The following is a 22,845-nucleotide window of genomic DNA, read 5'->3' as shown; positions in this document are numbered from 1 at the left end:
TAAATAGTATTTATGTTTTGTTGATCTGACAAAAGACACATGACAAGGTGCAAAGAAGACAGCTCTTCAAAATGCTACAGTTATATGGTGTATGGTGGGCAATATACTGGGATTATATTAATCAATACATAGCCTGTATTTAAGCTGTAAGTCAGCATTTAAAATTGAAGGAGATACAAAAAGATGATTTGATGTTATTTCAGGCAGGCAACAAGGGTGCACATTATCTCCACTGTCCTTCATTATATATATGGATCGCATTATGAAGGAAAGCGGTATTAAATCTGCTATCAAAATTAGCATTGTTAATCTAAACTCTTTACTTTTGCAGATGATGTTATACTTATGAATAAATTCAGCAGAAATCTGTAAGATTTCCTGACTAAATTGAATACCTTTTGTAATAAATTTGGCATCAAAATCAGCAATTAAAAAGATAGACATTAAAAGTAGGCAGAAAGATTAAAAACATTAGCTGTATCCTGAATGATGAACCATAGAATAGGTAAAACATTTCAACCATTTAGGCACAGTTTTTAGTGAACATGGCAAATTAAATATGGAAATAAACAACAAAATTAGTCAAGCTGCTATGATAGGAAGTCACCTTCCTACCATAAATACCTTCCTGAATAAATTTATATGGAATAAGAAAGAAATTAGTCCAAACACTAAATTAGCTATATACAAGACAGTGTTCAAACCAATTTTAACTTGCGGATCCGAGTGCTGGATTAGAAATAAAACACTTGATGAAAGACTGGAGACTTCTGATATTCAGAGTTCTAAGAAAGATTAGTGTAGTGGGCATCAATGGCAGTATCTGAAAATATTAGGAAAGAACTTACCATTGTTAGCATTCAGGAATGTGTTAGTAAAGCTAATATCAGGTGATATAGTCATTTAAATAGAATGGAAGAGGAAAGATTATCCAAACAAGTTGGTTTTCTAGGTTGGCAGGGAAAAGACCCAGAGGATGACCAAGATGATGATGGATTGATACAGTAAAAAAGTGTCTAAAAAAGGCAGAAATATAAGATATGATAATGCTGGAGTCTTTATAGATTACAAATTAATTTGAAGGAAAATTGTTGATCGTAAGTTAGTAAAGGTGTAACATTTTTATGTAGTACTAACAGAATTATCCTTTATATCCCATGAGGATACATGTGAGGAATTTGTTGATTATTATTATTGTTATGGGTGACTCCGAGGAGTCCTTAGACTAATCGAGGGAGGCCCTAAACATCATGTCCATCACAACTATTTGACATTCACACAGTATCTCTCTTACTTTGCCTTGAACTCATTCACTGTCATAGCACCCACAACAGACTCAAGCAGCTTATTCCACTCATTCACCACTCTAAAAGTAAAAAACCCAGCTCTAACACTCTTACCAATCACACTCTTGCCCAGCTTCCATGGATGTCCCCTAGTCCTCCCACCACCAGTCCTGTTCTCAAAAATATCCTCTGAATTAATTCTATAGAAATCCTTCAGCAATTTGAATGTCTCAATCATATCTCTCCTTTTCCGCCTATCAACCAGTTTCTGCAACCCACAAATCTTCAACCTGTTCTCATAAGGTTGATTCCATAGACCTGCTATCATCTTGGTCACTCACCTCTGGATCCTCCCCATCAAGAAGAAACCCTGGTGCCCATATCTGGGTACGGTAGTCTGGATGGGGTTTTATCAAGGCTCGATACAGAGGAACAATAACCTGTTTGTCTCTGCTTGTTAAAGTATTTTTCAGCAACCAAGTGATTTGATGAGCTGATTTAGCCACTTTTGCGATGTGCCCCCTAAACTTCAACTCCCTATTCACCAACACTCCCAGAGTTCCTGGCCTCATCAATCTCCAGGAGTGCAGTTCCACCAATGTGATATACTGCTGCTAATCTTTTTACCCCAAAATGCATAACCTTACATTTTGCCACATTAAATTGACATCCATTCTCCTTAGCCCAGACCTCCAATCTATCCAAATCATTCTGGAAAATTTTGACATCTTCTGCATTCACTATTGCCCTACCCAACCTTGCATCATCAGCAAACAAATGAATCGTTCCTCTCAGTTCCTTCCCTATATCGTTAATGAAAAAATTAAACAGCAGTGGTCCAAGAACAGAACTCTGCGGCACACCACTAGTCACAGGCCGTCTTTTGGACTCTACTCCTGAGTAAACTACTGTCTGGTATCTCTCCATCAACCACCTCCTATTCATCTCAGCAACCCTATATCCATTCCCATATGTTGCAGTTTATGGATTAGAATTCCATGTGGTATCCTGTCAAAGGCCTTAGCCAGCTCCAGAAGTATAACTGTAAACCCATTATCCTTATCCAATTCAGCCGTCACTGTGTTATAAAACCTGAGCAAGTTACTGAGGCATGATCTACCCTTCACAGAACCATGCTGTCCTCCCATACAGTATCTCATTTTCATCAATCCATTCCTGTATTTTTCCCTCGACTACTTTCTCCAAGACCTTGACAACGACTCCTGATATGCTGATTGATCGGTAATTTGCAACAGTAGTCTTGGATCCGCTTTATAATGATATAATAGCAGCAAAAAATTTTTACTTGCCCAAGGTGGCAGTCTACTTGATCTGAATATTGTTAAAAGTGATGTTTTAAAAAAAAAACAATGTTATGATGGCAAAAGGATGAAATATATATTCTATAAATTTCACTACACCTGTAATTATACAACAATAATTAGAAGTAATTATACAAAAATAGATGCTTTCCTTTAATGTGGTTATTAAATGTATGCCATAACATAGCACGTCTTGACTCAGTTTGTTTTTTCATTTGTTTATCGTTCATAATCCAGTGTGAATTTTTATAATTTATCCATTAACAGTTTAGTAGGAAAGATAGATAATAAAATTCACTGAAACAAGAAAGCAGGTAATACTTGCCTGATGCACTCAGTATCCTGATCTGATCTGTGACTTATCTTTTGGAAATTGTGTTGCTAGAATTTTAGAATTGTGTTTTTTAAATAACAGTACTGAAAACATTTCATTATGTAAAATGTTCAAGTATTTAATTGCACTTAGCCAATTCATGTTCATGTGAATGAATTACAGAAGAAATTATGTAATCAAATGTCATGACTCCTGTGGAATTGTTGTTTTCATCATTTCATTTTATATTTCAACCGTGATGAACAGTGAAAAGTCTGTACTTCAACATCTTCAGCAGAAATAAAGTTTGGCACCATCATTGTAATATAAAAATGGAACTAGCTGAGAAATTGCACAAATTGTCATGTCCACATAATTGGAATTAAAGAAGTGTAATGAAGAAGAATAAAACATATTTTAAAATAATCATTATAAGATGATTTATTCAGCAGTCATGATCAGAGAAAGGAAGAGATCTTTGTGTTCAATAAATATATTATCGAACACAAAGATCAAGATAAGCCTCTCCAGTGGCAAACAGTTCAAGCAGTGTGAGGTGAGTAAATTTCTTAATGGGAATGTTTAAAATGAGATTTGCTTGTGCCCATCATCCCACAGAAAGAAAGAAGTAGAGGACTTGAGGGATTCGTTAGAAAGAACTGTTGATATAAAGAAATAGGAAACTAGTTCTTGTTTTTCTTAGAAGATTTGCACTGTAAAGCAACCACAATCTAGTAATGAGTAGGATAAGTATCTTATTGAAAAGATAAATGTGTATCAAACCTTTGAAAAGAGCCAAAGTTGAATAATGTAGATGTGAAGTGTATACTTCACATCTACAGTGTATACTTCACTTTTCCCAAGTTTGGCTTTCATTTTCAAAGTGGTAGAATCCAAAGAAAACATTGACTTAGCCAGTGAAGCATGTGATGAATAAAAGAACTCCATGGCAGAGATAGGAAACTCAAGTAGCACATGAAAACAGGGAAGTTCCTGGCTAATAAATGAGCATTTGCTGTTAGAGAATTTGTAGAAAAATGTGGGAAAGCTTATGCATCAAATTAGCTGTACAAAAAAAAAAGTCATAGGAAGATTTTGAAAGAATATGTTTTCAATTGAAGATATATATATATATATATATATAATACAGTGTGCTCATTAAGTAATGAGTGATTTTTTTTACAGGCCAGCACTTTGGTATAGCTTTGTGTTTATAATTTTGACCCAGTGGTCAAAATTTTAAACACAAACGTGTTTATAATTTTGACCACTACAGTGTGTTGTAATAGCAGGTCCAACTTTTGAGTTGGGTGACGCAGCAGTTTTCATGTGGCAACCGTTGAAGTAAGAGTGATGTGTGAGTGGAGTATGTCTGAAATTGGGTCATGGGGTCAAAGAACTGCGATAAAATTTTACTATAAATTAGGAAAAACTGCTACAGAAGTGTATCAAGACCTAAAAAAAAAAAAAAAAAAAAAAAGTTCATGGCAATGACTGTCTGAACTGTGCACAGGTATTCTGTTGATTTTCAATGTTTAAAGAGGGAGGGAGTTCCTGGAGTGCAAACCATGCTGTGGACGGCCAATTTCTGCACAGACAAATGAAAATGTGGTGAGAGAAATTATTGGCCATGACAGGTGAATAACTAATAGGGTACTAGCTGTACAGCTTGGTGTCAGTAAGGAAACGGCCAGATTAATCTTACAGATTTACACAAGAGGAAGATTTGTTTGAGGTCTGTGCCGCACAAGTTGACACATGAACAGAGAGAGCACCAGGTTGTATGTTGTCATAATTTCATCCATGCAGTTGATCAAGATTGTGACATGTTGCAAAGAATTGTCATTGGTGATGAAAGTTGGCGTTTTCGGTTTGATCTGGAAATGAATGCCAGAGCATGGAATGACGTGGAACATCTTCTCCCTGGCAGAAGAAAGTCAGGTTGCAAAAATCGCATGTTGAGGCAGTGGTCAATTTCTTTTCTTTTTTTCTTTTTTTTACACCAGTGGAATTATCCCGTGCGAATTTATTACTGAGAGACCACAGTGAACAGTCTGCATTATTTAGGAATGCAACATTTATACTTCTGCATATCACGTGTCAGTAACTGCAACAACAATTGGTTTCTGTTGCATGGTATGATAATGCGCCCATGCATTGTGCACTGCCTATTAAGAAGTTCCTGACTTTGAAATTGATCTGTGTGATTGACCCCACTCCCAATTCTCTAGATTTGGTTCCTGCAAATTTTTTCCTCTTCCCAAAGATGAAGTGTGTCTTTAAAGGGAAGTGCTTCGGCAACATTGAGGACATACGACACAGTGTGACCAGACACTGAAGGAGGTTCCTGTTCAGGACTTCCACTGTGCTTTAAAACACCTGTACAACATAGGTAAATGTTGTGTGGAGTTGGAGAGAGATTATTTTGAATCTGTGTGATTGACAATTCCAAATATAGTTCTTTGTTTTGATATAATAATCGTTATCTATCAATCGTAATGGAATCATTGTGTGTATATGATGAAGCTGACAAAGTGTCTTGGAAGTTACTAAGCAACTTAGAAATGAAGGAAAGAGTAGCATAGATAGAATCTGAGCTTATAGTTGATAAAAAACTGAAGAAAATAGTATTGTGGATGTCTGAAGTATGAGGGTGGTCTGAAAAGTTCTCAGCCTCGGCCATAGATGGCAATACTATCAGCAAGATTTTTTTTTTCTAAGTTGGGTACATCTGTCATAAGCATTCATGTGAAATTTGCAAGTCATTCTATCAAGTAGTTTGTTTTATACAGCTGTCTGAAGCAAAAGTGTTGTCTGTGTTCCTTGAAATGGATGAAATTGAGTATCGTGCGCTTATAAAATTATTTGTAAAAGAAGGTTTGGCGCCAAAATAAATTCATTCGAAGTTCATAAAAGTTTGAGCATTCTTTCGTTTCGACAAATAAGAAATGGGATGCCGAGTTTAAACATGGCCGTACCAGCCTTGAAGTCCAAAAAGCGTAACAACACCAGAAATCATTGATCAACTGCACGATATGGTGTTGGATGACCGGTGAGTCAAAGTGCATGAAATTGCTGAGACTATAGGCATTTCAAAAAAAACGTGTAGGATATATTTTGCATGTTATCCCTCATAGAGTATCATATTATTATCCACCCATTCCTGAATTCTCTTTTTGACTAACTTTTACCACCACTCTTGAAATGCTGATTGGTGTATAATTTTCTAGCACAGACTTAGATAATCCTTTATGCCAAGGAATTATTTTTCTCTCCTTCCAGTCTCTTGGGATTTTGCCAGAGCTAAGACTTAAAAAGCCTTGTCAAAGGCATTGCCATTTTCCCTGCACATTCTGTTACAGTGCTTACCAATATTCCATCTAATACCACATCTGTATTTGCATTCAGATTCGACAATGTGCTAAGTACCTCAAATTCATCAACCTCTGTTCTCACATCAGTCACTGTCACCTCTGTCATAACAATATCTTCACTCTTCCTTCATGAAGAGTGAAAATATGAAGCCTAATATGTAACCATAACAGGCCACATTGCCTGTTATGATTCGAAACCTGAATTCCCATAGGATAGGTCAGTCAATCCTATTTGGGAGTTTCCTATGTCTGTAGATGTCTGTGTTCACGGGGCGAGTTTTCCTGTTCTGGGGGATGAAAAACCTGAGTTTCCAGGTGGGTAAAAGGAAAAAAAAAAAAAACATACCTCCGTATGAGACCGGTTAACTCACCTTTCGTTGAAAGAGACCAGACAGAGGTTCCTCATGTCACTGATGAGAATCGAACCAAGGTGTGTGTGTGTGTGTATGCATGTATATATAGGATGTGTATGTATATATATATATATATACATACACACACACACACATCTTTGCAAAATGTTCACTCAGTAGCTCAATTTCATCTACCTCTGTTATCTCTCTGCAGTCTGCTCTCAAAGTTATGCTTCCATAGCTGTTCTTCCTCCTAATTGCCACATAATGAAAAAACTCTGGAATTACCTTTCGCCTGCTTGGCAAATTTCTTCTCATAATCTGATTTTGCTTTCCTTACTATGCTGGTAACCAACTTTTCTTGCCTGATCCTTTTACAGTTCATGGGTTAGCTGGTTACCTTTCTCCTTATATATCCTCCAAAACATTTGCTTCCCCCCCCCCCAGTCATGCTTAATAATACTGCTCATCCATCTAATGCCTACCCAATTATTTACCACCCTGACCTTGGATATACAGTGTGATATTGTTTCCTATAGTTACCCCTTGATTATTTCCAATGCACTGTGAACATCTTTCCCTTGCAAATCTTTGTCATGGTACTGATTCAAAATACTTCCTAAATCTATTGTAATCACCTGCCTTATAGTTCCACATATGATATATCTTTTCTTAACTGGAATTTCCATGTTTTGCTACCTCCCAAGTCAAGATCACATGTTACTTTCCTCAACTGAAGGCAATGTAGCCTCCTTTATTATGGACAGGTCTTCTGATCCTGTAACCAGATCCAATACTCTCATACCTCGAATCCCCTCTGTCATATTCTGCTTCAAGTGATTATTTCTCAGTAAGTGTATAAATTCCATTTCCTTCCTGCCACGTAGATCTTTACCTCCTCTCAATCTGTCTTCAAAGTTGAAGGTCCTGCATAATAATTACTCAATTTGTGCTTATTGTTCAAATCTGCTGATGCATATCTTCCACATCATCCCCGGCTCCCACAGGCCTATAGCAACAACCAGTTTTACATTTTGTCTTATTGGCTTCAATCTCACACCAGATTGACTCAAAAGATCTGCCATTTACTCTACTTACTCCTAATTTTGTTGACTGCAATTCATCTGCTATCATTAGCAGTACCCCACCCGCTATCCTATCTACTATATTCTCCCTGAAAATACTAAATCCATCCCATTCATTCCCTGTAACCATGTCATCTGCTGTTCGCCAAGCCTCACTAATGCCTATAACTTTTGGCAAGGTTTTATTAACCAATGAAAAAAACTTCTCATCTCTTATTCTTAATGCTTCCAACATTAGCATATAAAAACTGTAGCATCCCCTTAAGCCCCCCAACAACTTTACATTCTGAGTTGACTACCCTATTCCATGTTGTTGCCTGAGAACATATTCATTTTTTTGTTCATTCATATACTTATTTGACTCATAGGTGCCTTCGCACACACTTGTCTGAATCCATTCTAATTTCTTTAGTTTTCCTGATGTACTTCAACACTCCCAGTGAACAGAGCTCTCTCTCTCTCTCTCTCTCTCTCTCTCTCTCTCTCTCTCTCTCTCTCTCTCGACACCCAAATCCAATTAAGTGCAGTCCATCAATGTTGTATAGATTTTTTCATCAATGATACTTAGACTAAAGGTCCACAAATCTTCACATCATTCCTTCTGCACAACATGCATATTGATTAATCAGCTATCATTGCCCTCCTCAATTCACATCAATCATAGCATGGCAACAGACTTACAAACTTTACTCTCTTGCTCTTTATCACTTCTTTCATTAAAGCTTTCACTTTCTCCCTCATACAATACTTTTTACCTCTCAGGTCATTGGTTCTAGCCCAAATAATCAATTCTTGCCCCTTTCCTTTCTGCACCTGACATCATTACTAACATTATTTTATTAATTTTTACACCAGGGTAACGAGATTTTGTAGCTCTTTAATGAAGTGCTGTCCCTATCATAGAATTGCCATAAGAAAGTATCTGCTTACTCTTTCTCTCGTTCTCTCGTTTATTCTTACAGATTTCTTTTTACTGGCTTCGGACCTCATGCTTTTTTGTTCTAAGTTTGACTAATGAAAAAAAAAAGTACTTATTATTGATAATTCAGTAACTGTTACTGCTGCAAATTATAATAAGGAAATTACTTTAGAAAGATAATAATTTGCTTAAAAATTGATGATGTTACTGCTTAATTAGACAAGGGGAATGAATACACCATGATACTTTTGGATTTTGCTAAGCCTTTTGACAGAGTACTGCATGGAAGACTGCTGCATAAATTGAAAAATATGGGTTTGGATTATAAAATATTAGCGTGGATAAGAGGATGGCTGGCTGGCTGACAGATATCAAAAAGTGGTATATCGAGGATGTGAGTCTGCAAGATTTAAGGTAAATAGTGATGTGCTTTAAGGATCAGTTCTTGGTCAGTTGTTATTCAATCTGTACATTAATTACATTGGGAAGGATTTGACATGTGACATACAGCTGTTTGCTGATGATGATGATGTAAAGATAGGTAGGGTAATCAGGAATGCTGCTGATATGCAATACTTGTAAATTGATTTGAATAGGCTGGAATTGTGGGCATATGAAAATGTCTCTCAGTGCAATGTTAATAAATGTAAGGTCACATGCACTTTGATGTGATTATACTAGAATAAACTGATCAAGCTAGGGATCTTGAGTTTTAGTAGACTGGAAGTTAGAGTTATCTTTACAGAATCTGTAAAGATACAAACTGCATTCGGCTGATATCCATATTGAAATATCCACAGTAGCATAATCAGAAAAATTACTCCATGCAACATGGGAGGGGGGGGGGGTTACCAATTACAGTTATCCATCACAAAACTATAAGCTTCTCTAGAGGCATAATATCAGAGTGGGACCTTCTTGGCATTTCTGATGAGATCTGCTCTGAACTTAAAGGAATGATGCCCATAAGAAGAAGAATCCTCATATTGTAGGGATGGCCATCTGGTTCCCACTAGAAATATCATCCTTATATTTGACAAATCAAGGACACCAACATCTGTCAAAGCTGGTTATCTCAACTGTTTGCTATAGCTCTATGTCCTGAATCCTTTATAGTGCTTAGAATGTCAGAAATATGGTCATTCACAAACTGGCTGTCATGGCTTTGCCATCTCTGCTTGATGTGGCAGTAAAGATCACGAGAATAAAGACTGCAAGAGCAAAACACAGAAATGCCCTAACTGTGGGGGGACCACTGTGCATACTTCTGAGCATGCCAAGGATGGAAGGATGAAAAGGAGATACAAAAGTTAAAAACAGAACAATGTATCACATATCAGAAGGTGAAGAGACAGTATACCACAACAGTAGCAATAATAAGATGAAAAGCCAAACGGCTATTTTTTTCTGGCGAGGTTGATCAGTTAAAGGGATAAAAAAAAATCCCTTATTGTTTTTCAGCCAGTAGTTTCACTTACTGGCTGAAAAACAATAAGGGATTTTTATCCCCTTAACAGTAGCAATAATGTTTGTTAAACCTCTTATGCTGAGAAAGTGACTAAAGAAACAAGATCCTTTATAATGACTATAAAGGATCTTGACATGCATGTCAACTATCTTCAAATACAATATCTCTGAAAGATGTGACTTGCCTTTTATCTCCCTACAGTGAATTAAAGAGAAAAATTGATACTGACTCACTCCTGAAGACATACCAAAAATGGCACCACTACATAAAAATTCTTATCAAATATTAATGGAGTGCGCACCACATGTGATCAAAGGCATTCTTCTAGACACCTTATTAAATGGCTTATTAACAGATAGCATGGATACTGCTCCTCCCCCCTCAGAAAGGTAAAACATTTAACTGAGTGCCCTAGGATTGGAATTTGGCATCTTGGATATTTTTCAAGAAGAAGAAGAATTGATGGAAACTGGCAGCCCACCATTCTCAAAAAAGAAAAATCCAAGATTAACGAAACCATTCCTATAGTGGAATTCTCATGGATTTTGACAAAATATAGACAACCTCACAGCTCCTTTGCAGAGGTATAAATCATTATGCGTCTGTCCTCAGGAAACATATCCAAAGCCAAGTGTTGACTATGCACTCTATAATGTTACCATCATATGTAAGACAGAACATGGGATATTCCTGCCCATGGAGGAATCGCCATCCTTGTGGGCAGCCATATCCTCTTCCAGCTGGTGGCAATGTAGAAACAGTTGCTTTATGACTGTCAGAAATGCAATAACAGTATGATGCATGCACCTTCCTTCTGCAGCAGACATTTCTAAAGATAACCTTGATGATGTCATATTGCAGTTACCATCCCACTTTTAATGGGAGATTTAAATGGACATAACACTCTGGGCCCACACAATTATCAGATGAAGACTTGTTGAGCATATGCTCAACAACAGTCTCTCCCTCTTGAATGCAGTAAGCAACACTTTCTTCCATATGTTAAATCCTACCCAAACATTCACTTCCATTGACTTGACTGTCTGTTCACCTTCCTTTTTCCCAAATTGATGACAACCCCAGGAGGAGTGATCACTTTCCTTGATTGTTGTTGAGCATATGCGCAACAACAATCTCTCCCACTTGAAACAACACCTCCATATGTTAAATCCTATCCAAACATTCACTGCCATTGAATTAAGTCTTTTCATCCTTCCTTTTCCCACTGTTTAAGTGGAAATTGATGACAATCTATTTGGGAGGAGCGATCACTTTTCCCGTGATATCCACTTTTTACATGAGCAATTATATACTACATCATGGATATCATAGTGAAAAATTGATCAAGCTGACTGGCTACCTTTTCCACATTAGCAGAATTCAATTCTGTAGCATTCAGCTTATCTCTTATTAGCAATGTAGTGAATCATGTAACAGTGTATTATAGCAGCTGCTAGAACTACGATTCCTAAAGCATCTAGTTGGTTCCATGTTTTCCTAAGCCGTGGTGAAATGACATAGCATAGCAGCCAAAGAAGTGGTGAAGAAATTTTGGGGTATTTTCTGCAGATATCCCACAAGAACAAACTTATTGATTTCAAATATGCTTTGTTCTGAGCAAGATATATTTGTTGTCAGAGCCAAGAAGAAATCCTGGATGCAATATACATCTTCTATATCAGGATCCACTAACAGCAAAGGAGTATGGTAAAAAATACAGAAAATGCAATGCAGGTACACCATACACTACCAGCTCTCCATCCTAAAACATACGATTGCACAATTGCTGACCCCACAGCAATTGTCAGTGCACCTAAAGATTTTTTTCTAAAACATCAACTTATTCCCCTCCCACACACACACACACACACACATGCATGTCCACTCACCCACCACCACCCTGAGTTTTTTATTTTGCCCAAAAGCAAAAAACAACAAATTCTCTTTTCTTTAAATGGCACCAAAGAATACAACATACCATTCACCCAAAGAAGAACAAATAAAAGCTGCTCTACTTAAGTGGCATCCTACTGTTGTTGGACCAGATAATATCCATTATAAGATGTAAAACATTTGTCACCATGATCCATGGATCAAGTGTTGCATCTTGACAGCGGAATTTTCTGTGAGAGGATATTTCCAGATAACTGGCAAAAGGCAATTATTATTGCCCTTTCTAAGCCAAGGAAGGAAGAATCCAAAATCTGCAGATAACTACGTCCATTTGCTCTGACCAGCTGCTTGTGCATGATTCTGGGAAAAATGGTTAACTCGAGTCTTTTATGGTTTGTGGAGAGAAACAACCACTTTCCCAGAACACAATCTGGCTTTTGAAAATATCTTTCTACCACTGACCATCTATAGCCGGAGGCATCCATTAGAGATGCCTTCTTAAATTAGTGGGAATCACTCTTTCACGACTGTATACCCAAACCAGGGGAGATATACATCTTAAGTGTAACACTTTTTGCAATGAAGATCAACTTGATAAGAAAACAGTTTCCTCTAGCAGTAATGCTCTCTGTGTGGATGACTTCACTATTTTCTGTCATTCATGTAATATGAGGGTCATAGAAAGACAGCTGCAGCAAGCCATGGATCATCTGAAACTGAACACTTGCAAATGGGTTCAGATTTTCATAGCAGAACACAGTTTGTGTGCACTTTTGCATGGTCTGCAGCCTGATTCAGAACTCCAAATAAGACGAACATTAATCCTAGTTTCATCAGAGTCCAAGTTTTTAGGACTCGTATTCGACAACAAACTCAGTTTACTCCCTCAAATAGATCAGTTACGAGACAAGTGCTGTAGAGCAATGAACATCCTTTGCACCTTATCTTCTGCCTCTCGGGATGCAGATAGATGTCTCCATCTGTATTGTGTACTTAGAAGATGAAAACTTGATTATGGATCACAATGGCTAGATCCTATTCACCATCAAGCCATCAGAATTGCCCTTTTCAGATGCCTTCAGCATTTCAAATGTCATCTATTCCTAGTCTGTATGTCAAGGCAAATGAACCATCTTTGTTGCTAAAATGATGACAGCTCTCTGTTATATGCAACAAAAATAAAATCTCTACCAGATCATCAGGTAAAAAAGTTTGCAGATAAAAGCTCCTGCAAGGTAGATATTAGGGTAGACAACATAGCCCAGACCATAAACACGCTTTTACAGTGGCATTCATGCAAACCAGCACGTAGCCTTTCTTTCAGCAGGCCACCAGAATTTTCTACCCTTTCTGTTGTCTACCAGCAACTCTTTGAAGCCCATAGAATTAAATACTCTGATTTTGTGCATGTCTACACTGTTTAAAATTGGAGAACCTAGTGGTATCATGAGCTGTTTTTCCACAAACGATTTTCTTTACTAATTTCACTAGAGAGTAACAACTTTACAGCCGAACTATATGTGATAGCATTTGCAATGAAATACATCAGATCTCATCACTAGTAAAGGGGTGCATAACATATTCAGTCACAAGTTCTCTTCAGGCAATAACAATTATACATTTGCATGCTTCTGTTGGATTCCAAGCCATGTTGGCATTAAGGGAAATAAGGCTGCAGATACTGCATGCAGCTAAGTTAGCCCCCTCTCAAGCATGTTCTGCCTGTACAACACACACACACACACTGATTACCAGTAGATTATCAGACTCAAACTGCTATTTTAGTGGCAATCATCTCAGAATAGAGAGATTAATAATCTCTATCAAATGAAGTCTTGAAATTAAATTATTGCAGTCTACACAGAGTTCAGATGGAGGTAGTTGTGCTTGATTGGTCCCCCATAGGTCAGTCATCCCTCACACTCCTTCCTATTGCAGGGATGATAACATGCCTGCATGTGAGGTTGTAACATGGGACTCATGTCTGGCATTACAGGTAGATTTATCTGACCCAGCAGATTTTTGTTTTTTAATTTTTATGGATAATATCTTTTATCATATATAGATCATTGACACTATTTTTATTTATATGGTGTTTCTTGTATATACCCTTAAGTACCTTGTTTTTTTTATTTTTGTTTTATGAACTTTTTTACACTTTTTACATTGATCATTTTACACCTGCTTTTTTCTCCATCTTTTTATTTACTTGTTTTTGTACACCTTTCTTTTTTTAGAACTACATTTATATACTTATGTATAAAGAGCTAATAAGCTTCATTTCGGCAATGAAAACATTACTTAAATTAAGGGGATATTAAATCCCACATAGTTTTAAAACCGAATAAGAAACTCGAAGATCGGAATCAGAGAGTTTTTTGCCGAATATAGTAAAACTATAAAGTATCGGCGACACTAGCGTTAGCAAATGCAAGTGATCCTAGTACGTAGTACAATACCGGGCAACTCGTTAAAAAATTAAAACTGATAAAGAATATTCGACTAGCAAAGGATGGTTAGCCAGGTTTTTAAAAAGGAATGCACTTTATAACCTGAAGATTACAGGCGAGGTTGCAGCAGCAGATGAAGAAGCAGCCAAAAATTTTCAAGAGAAGTTAGTCAAAATTATTGAAGATGATGGATATTCTCCCGATCGAGTAATTAATGCTGACGAAACAGGATTGTTTTGGAAGAAAATGTCTAGTCCAACTTACATTGCAAAGTCTGAGAACAAAGGTGGATTTAAAGCAAGCAAAAGATTGAATAACGTTGTTACTTTGTAGAAATGCATCAAGAATTGAATGTTGAACCTTTAGTCAGCATGATGTGGACGAATTGCTTGTGGATAATGACTTAAGTGACGAAGATATTATTGAATATCAATTAACTTTAGATATTGTCGAAGATTCAGAAAATGATAGTGAAGCAGAAGAAGAAAAACCTGTTCCCCTCACTACAAATATAATTCGAGAAGGTCTTGAACTGTGCAGTAAATTGGAAAATCATTTTCTTGTTAATGACACAAATTCTGAACGAGCCTTTAAATTCCAACATAAGCTTAACATATGTCTGGATATCGCGAGCTGTATAAAAAATTAGTAAAATCATCATCGCAAAGTTTAATCACTGATTACATTGTCAGAAGAAAAAAATCAGCACCTAAGGAGGGTGAAGCTAATTCTGTTTGTGAAGAATCATTGCCTTTACCATACAGATCTCATGTGCTGACTATCTCTTCTGGTGATGACAGTGATTTGCACCAGTTCTCAAACGTTGCCAAATATTGTTTATTAGCAATGATAATTCTGATGAAAAAGTGTAAAGAAAATGTTACTTTTCAATAAAATTAAATGAATAAAGTTTTAAAACAAACTTAGGCATTCTTATTTTCCTGAATTTTTATAAACTTTTTAATGCGATTTTAGGCTTATTTTAATTCATTGCTTCGGTTTTATGCGGTTTTAGAAAATTATGGAATTTATCCCTAATTTTTCAACGTAAGTTAGGTCTTTTTTGTGTGATTTTTTATATGCTTTTTTAAATAACGAAACCTGTGGTGCGATCATAATTAAAAGAAACGTATTAACCACAGTGAAAATTATTTAATTGTAAATATTTCATCCTAAGTATCTTGGGACATCATCAGTACAGTAGTTTAAAATAATAATAAGAATAACATACATTTAGGGCGCATGATTACAATAGAATCTCATTAAACATGAGTAACGTGTTATAAAAAAAAATATTTAACACAATTTTGTATGACAATTTCCCATACTTTTTGGAATAGTAAGAATGTCGTTGCGGTTTAAGTTTGGTCTGTGTAGTAGGGCTTCAGAACTTTGTATAAACGTTCATGTTTATATAAAGATCTATGTAAAAGTTTAGACTTTTTCCAATGGATCCTATGGTTTGGATTTTCAATTCCGTGTTGAGAGAGGCCAGATTTCTGCGGTTTAATAAAAAGACAAATGTGAATTATTTAATTGTAAATATTGTAATCATGCGCCCTAACTGTATGTTATTCCTATTATTGTTTTAAACTACTGTACTGATGATGTCCTAAGATACTTAGGATGAAATATTTACAATTAATAATTCGCATTCTTTTTAAACTGCAGAAATCTGGCCTCTCTCAACACAGAATTGAAAATCCAAACCAAACCAATATCCATTGGGAAAAGTCTAAACTTTTACATTGATCTTTATACTTTATATAAACATGAACGTTTATTTATACAAAGAAAGTTCTGAAGCCCTACTACACAGACCAAACTTAAACGCAACGAGATTCTTACTATTCCAAAAGTATGGGAAATTGTCATACAAAAGTGTGTTAAATAAAAGTCTAAACTTTTACATTGATCTTTATACTTTATATAAACATGAACGTTTATACAAAGAAAGTTCTGAAGCCCTACTACACAGACCAAACTTAAACGCAACGAGATTCTTACTATTCCAAAAGTATGGGAAATTGTCATACAAAAGTGTGTTAAATAATTATTTTTTTTTTTTTAACTTGTTACGCACGTTTAATGAGATTCTATTGTAATCATGCGCCCTAACTGTATGCTATTCCTATTATTGTTTTAAACTACTGTACTGATGATGTGCTAAGATACTTAGGATGAAATATTTACAATTAATAATTTTCACTGTGGTTAATTCATGTGTTTCTTTTTATATGCGGTTTTCTGTGGAACGTATTTACTGCATAAAAAGAGATCCGACTGTATTATCAATATTCAGTTGTTAATATTATATGTTAATAATAATAATAATATTAATATTATTAATAATTAATTAATATTAATATATATGTTATTAATTTTCAGTTATTATTTCTCACTCATGTGTTGTACCGTGAGTGTGAAAATTCAGTGTTGCTTGTTACAGACTTTGTCACACTTCACTGATGATCGTCTGTTATATTCAGATTAAATCATCTGATGCATTTTGATGATTATTTGCTGTTATTAAACTATTCTTTTGTTTACATATATTAAAATTATTAATCTTCTGATTATGCACTGGCCAAAAAACAATTTTTACAATCTGCAAAGTTATGTAGAGAGAAATGCCAAAAAAATTCATATTGCACAAATCATTTTCTGATATGTGTTCTCCAGGGGTATACAGGATTATAAGATAGTTCAACATTTTTTAATACTCATTATTACAAGCTGCACTTGCTGATTTTCTTTGAAATTAATCTTTGAGTTGTGAGGTCTCCAATATTGTTGGGGCCCTTGCATTGTGGTCTTCTAAGCCACTGCTAATTGCATCAAATCACCTAGATCGTGATGTTTTAGTAATCGTACTGCAGTCTTAGATTAACTCTACTGAAATGTTCTTGAATATTAATAATATCAATTAGTCTTCGATCAGTTGTTTTATTTCTACCCCAGCTCTCTAATCCAATATGCTTAAAATTGACCAGTATCTTATTTAAATTTATTCAAACTGGTTTTCCACCAGTTTAATAAATTTTAATGGCATTATTCTGTTATCAGTTCTTTTTTAAATAAGTTTTTTAAATTTTTTATGTACCATGTAAATATTGTCTCTAAATAGTTAAATTGTTATACAGTTTGATTATTTAATTATTTAGTGACAATTCTAGGTTCTCTACTGGGAACATAGTTCATGCTTTCTGTTTCCTTGTCTGTTTTTCCAGTGTTAGTCTTATTATTGATTTTGATCCTTAGGTTGTCACATCACTTCCATGATTTGGCTAAAAGTTCTTGAAGGATTAATGGAAGAGGTGTTTTCCAGGATTCAGTGCATCACCCTCCACAAAATCCAGAATTGTCAAGGCCATTTCCCATTAGGCACATGTGATCTGCTCTTCTAACTGCAGTTTCATGCAGCAATTACGATGCATTAAAGATAACATGATACTCAGTAGTTACTTTCCATCCCAATTACAACACATCCTTGATAATTACTCTATTAATAGCACATCATTATATATCAAAAGAATGTTTCTTCCTAATATTGAAAGGTATTCTTGGATGGATGCATCTCAAAGGTTCTAAAAATTATGAAAATTATGGAAACAACTATCGTGTTAGAGTAAAACTTTAGTTTAATATAAACCAAAATAAACAGTCGACATTTCGACCTTCACATTAAGGTTATCATCTGGCATATACACACATATATACAAAGAAACAGGCTTCACTACAATCTACATGGCATGCTACAGTTGCTGACCAACCATTGCAACTGTTGGCCTGACCTTGGGTGAAAAAAAAAAAAAAAAAAAAAAAAAAAAAATGGATGGCACACATTCAGCTCACTTAGTTTCCAGCAAACCCTGACTTAGGACTCTAAGCAATTCTTCAGCTTTTATTGGCCTATCCATACCAGTTGGTTGTAACTTATATATATATACTTAGGTGAGTAATCTTTTATTTTTATTTTTTCCTTTTTATAAACTTGTTGCTCTCCAGCTTAATTTAATTTTGTAACGTAATAGATAACAATAATAACAACAACAGGACTCTAGCTTTGATGTAAGTTTTTTTTTTTTTTTTCACCATTAGCGGTCAGGCCAATAGTTGTAACGGTTGGTCAGTAACTTTAGCATGCCATGTAGAATGTAGTGCAGCTTGTTTCTTTGTGTATATATATATTATGTATATACTCCAGATGATGACCTTAATGTGAAGGTTGAAACGTCAAGTGTTTATTTTGTTTTATATTAAACTAAAGTTTTACTCTAACATGGTAGCTGTTTCCATAATTTTCATAATGTATTTCTTGTTTTCATTTCCTCCTGATTTTGCCACACATGTCATATTGTAGACTTCTGATGATGAGAAGATATGGATTATGTGTATTTCTCCAACCTGAGAAATCTGGTTTTGAGAACGTTCAGTTTCTGCTAGTCATTCCTTTGGAACAACACAAAATTTTTGCACTTGCTTCCTTCCAAATTGAGAGACAGAAAGCATGCTGTGAAGTCCTTCTCAGTCAACCTGATCTGAATTTTAGTAGTGGTCTAAAATTGCTAAATTTTGAGAAATAGTGACCTTGAACGCCTGCTTATAGCTAATGATTAGCTTCAATATATTCATGCTCTTATGCAGATACTTTATTTTATATAAGTATTTCCACGTAAATTTTGAACATGTGCTGTTATCTCAAGAGTCTTTATCCTTCATTGCCTGTTGGCTATATTTTATTCAATGCATTCCTGATAGTATGACTTACTGGAGAACAATAGTAAGAATGCACTCTGTAGTGTTTGACTTCATGTCATTCTTGCTTTACGTAACAGCCTTTTTTTTTTTTTTTTTTGGTCTGTTTTCCCTGATGTGATATGTGTAATTTTTTTATATTAAATGCTTCATTTTATTTTCATATAACCTACACATATAGTAAGCTCATGTCTACAAATTACATTAGCCTTAATAACTGTAATTCAGCAATTTTTCCACCAGATGTGGAATATGCTTGTTTCTTATGTTGCTTCAGCTTAATTACTAATTAGGAAGGGTGGGAGGTGGATTTACTTTATCTACAGATGAGGCAAACAGTGTTCACTGTTTTTGCCATCTGGATTATAGTTGTTCCTTGAGATGTCCTTATAGTTTTGGAACAAATTAAAACCAGAGCAAGCTTGCTCACAATTATTAAAGGGGATGGGGGGGTGTGTGCTGCAGACACCACTAATGGTTGCATTATTCAGCAAATTTTGATTATTTAATTCCTTAAAGCTGATAAAGCAAGTCAGCTGCAATTTAGGAGCAACTACTTGAATAACATAGTATTAATTTCTCACACATGGTGTTGTGCTATACGTGTGTGCAGCACTGTTGTGTTAGTAGTCTTGTAACCTCATATGTAGAGTGAGTATGTATATACATTATCTACCAATAATTGTTCAGACACTTTAGTAATTTACAATTGATACTAGCATGCAAACTCTAATATCGGGTATGTCCATCTTTGGCTTCGATCACCTCCTGCACCCTTTGAGGGAGGCTTTCCACCAATATTTGGCAGACATCAGGTTGAATTTGTCTCCATGAGTTCATTGAAGATCGAGAGCATGCTGCTCTGGACCTCAATCGACACTCCAGTTTGTCCCACGTGTTCGATGGGGTTCACTCCGTGTTACCATACCAACTGTATTCAACTACTACAATGAAATACTGCCTCCTATCTGTACACTGGTTTTTATGTTACTAAAAAACTTGGAATGTTCTATTTTACATTTCATTTTTTTTATGACATCTAGAATTAATAAAGCTTAGAAAAAACATAATCTAACAAATGCCATTTGTTTATAGGTGCATCAAAGCTTACTTCAAAAGAAAACTTTGCTTTTGCACACATGGTTATTCATAGTATTCCATATGAAGGAATCTTGTTGGAATAGGCTTTTAAATACAGATATAACATCTACAGTGACCTCGAAATCAAAGCAATTTTAATATGCATATAAAGCTAGATTCCATATAATACTGCTACTTTTATGTGAGTTGGATAAATAACTGAGCTAAGGCTGCCATTATGAGATTTAAAAAAAAAAGTTGTCAGTATAATAAAGTTTAATGCTAAAAGAGTAAAGCATTTTGCATCCTCCTCCTGACAAGCATTTCTGACCCCTCTGCTTGAGATTAAATGAGGTCTGAAAAATCTTTATTAAAGATGTAGATAAGAACAGTAATGATTTTTAGTATCTAAAAGATAACTTTCCAAGAATAAATGATGCAAGAATTGCACACAAAATAATTTTTTTGGCCTACAGATCTGTACGCTTGAGAAGGGTATTTCTTTTATTAGCATTCATCTTAATGGTGACTGTAAAGCCAGCATGGAAGACTTTCCCATTTATTTCAGTTTTTAGAAGTGTTCAAAGTGTGTAGAGACCTTCCAGAAGATATACAAATGTGATGTTATGAAGCTCTTCAATAAGGATTCGCATTTTGATTTCTTTCTTCCATGTCAGTGACAGACATGGTGAACAATTCCGTCAGAACAGTAATACACTATAAAGTAAAATTTAGTATGCTAAATTGAGATCGGGCACATGGAACCTTTGAAGTTTTTCAAATGGTGATTTAGCTTGTTCATACAGTGGTGGGAGTATTTTATCTCTTTGTAACATGGGTTTTTCATATGTAAAAAGAGGCATTGTCCAAGAATACACAACAGACCTAAGTATCCTTGCTTCATAGCTTTCGTTGGTGTGGCTCTAATTCCAATCAACCTATCTTGGCTCTAATTAACGAGATGGTGATTGGACACTTTCACCTCATTATCAGTGAGTCAGAATTAACTACTCACTACTTTATATTCCATCATATAGTATTCCATAATGAAGGAATCTTGTGAGAATATGACTTTCCTTCTTAAATACAGATAGAACATCTACAATGACCTCAAAATCATAGTCATTTTAATATGCATGTAGCTAGATTCTTTGAATGATGTGATGACAAATTCGAAGTCTTTGATTATGTTTGCCAGGAATAATTTTCAAATGTAATTACTTCAGGCATCCAGAATATTCATCTCTTCAGTTTTTATGTCTGTTTTATCATCTCTGATTCTTAGTTTATTCTTTCTGCTAGCTGAAAGTTTTTTTCGTTAGCCTCCCAAATATCTCAGATATTTTCCTGATATAATTATCTTTCATATTCCCCCCAAAGTTTTCCCTGAATTTTGTTTAACTACTTTTATGTATAATTTAGTTTGCTGATTATGTATAAAAGACACATTTTGATTTACTTAACAGGAACCTGGGATCTGCTAAACTTTGATGTTTTCAAAGCTTAAGTAGATGTTTCTTTTCAGTATGATACTGATTTTTATCTGTGTTCCAAATTTTTTTTTTTTAATGTGACTCTCGCTCATGAAAGAGTTGCACTCCAGTATGTTAGTATCTTGGGTGTCCTAAGGATTTTTTAAAATCATTATTTGTATTTCTTTATTTTTATTTTTTTGCATACTTAAGAAACCCTACTTGGGAAACCAAACATGGAACATTTTCAAGCCACTCTAGACCTGCAGTAAGCATGATAGTGAGCCCACACTAGACAGAATTTATCTTCTATCTAAAGAAACTCACACCATGCCTACAGCCTAGATTTGAACTCTTAGCTGTTAGTTGGTGATCAGATACATTAACCATTTGGCCAACCAGTCTAGCAAGTGAATGATGACATAATAATAGCACTATGGGTAGAAGATAATGATTGTCAATTTTATGTTGCAGAATGAAAGGTTATGCACTTCGGGTTGAAAAAGTTACATCCTGTGTATCATATTACTGGATTGCAGGAAATTGATGAGGCTGGGGACTTGGGGGTAATGGCGGAAAGAGCTTTGATGTTTAGAGGGCATATTGCAAAAGTTGGTAAAATGGCTCAAAGGATTACATGGATTTTGAAAAACACACAAGTATGATTTGGCTGCATCTTGACTACTCTGCACAGATTTGGTCACCTGGGTTTCTTGGGGATCAGGAGGAGGTAGAGAGAGTATTCGGAGATGAGTGACTAAGCTAGTGACAGGTCTGTGGAATGCTTCCTATGAGAATAGGTTGAAGGTGTGTGTGGGTTACAAAGTTTGATTGATAGGTGGTAAAGAGGGGACATGATAGTAACTTGATAAGATATTAAAGAGGTTATATAAAATTGATGCAAAAGAAATTTTTCAGTATATGACAAATAGCCAGAGACCTAGGTGCCATCTGTGAAAGTTGTGTAAGAGTGGTTAGTAAGGGTGTGCAGGCTAGATTTTTTGCATGGAGAGTGGTGAATGAGCAGAATGGATTACTAGAATCAGTTGCAAGTTCCCTGACAGTGAATGAG

General features: G+C 35.4%; 1 protein-coding gene across 1 annotated transcript in view; it reads left to right on the top strand.

Annotated features, from left to right (window-relative positions):
- Window positions 1-22,845, top strand: part of LOC150104511 (WD repeat-containing protein 26) — a 400,251-nt gene that overhangs the window by 171,397 nt on the left and 206,009 nt on the right. The window lies entirely within an intron of this gene.

Source organism: Typopeltis vanoorti, chromosome 7, assembly GCF_054136105.1.
Source record: "Typopeltis vanoorti isolate ZY-2024b chromosome 7, IOZ_Tvanoo_1.0, whole genome shotgun sequence".
Classification (NCBI taxonomy): domain Eukaryota; kingdom Metazoa; phylum Arthropoda; class Arachnida; order Uropygi; family Thelyphonidae; genus Typopeltis; species Typopeltis vanoorti.
This window is presented reverse-complemented; position numbering and strand designations above follow the sequence as displayed.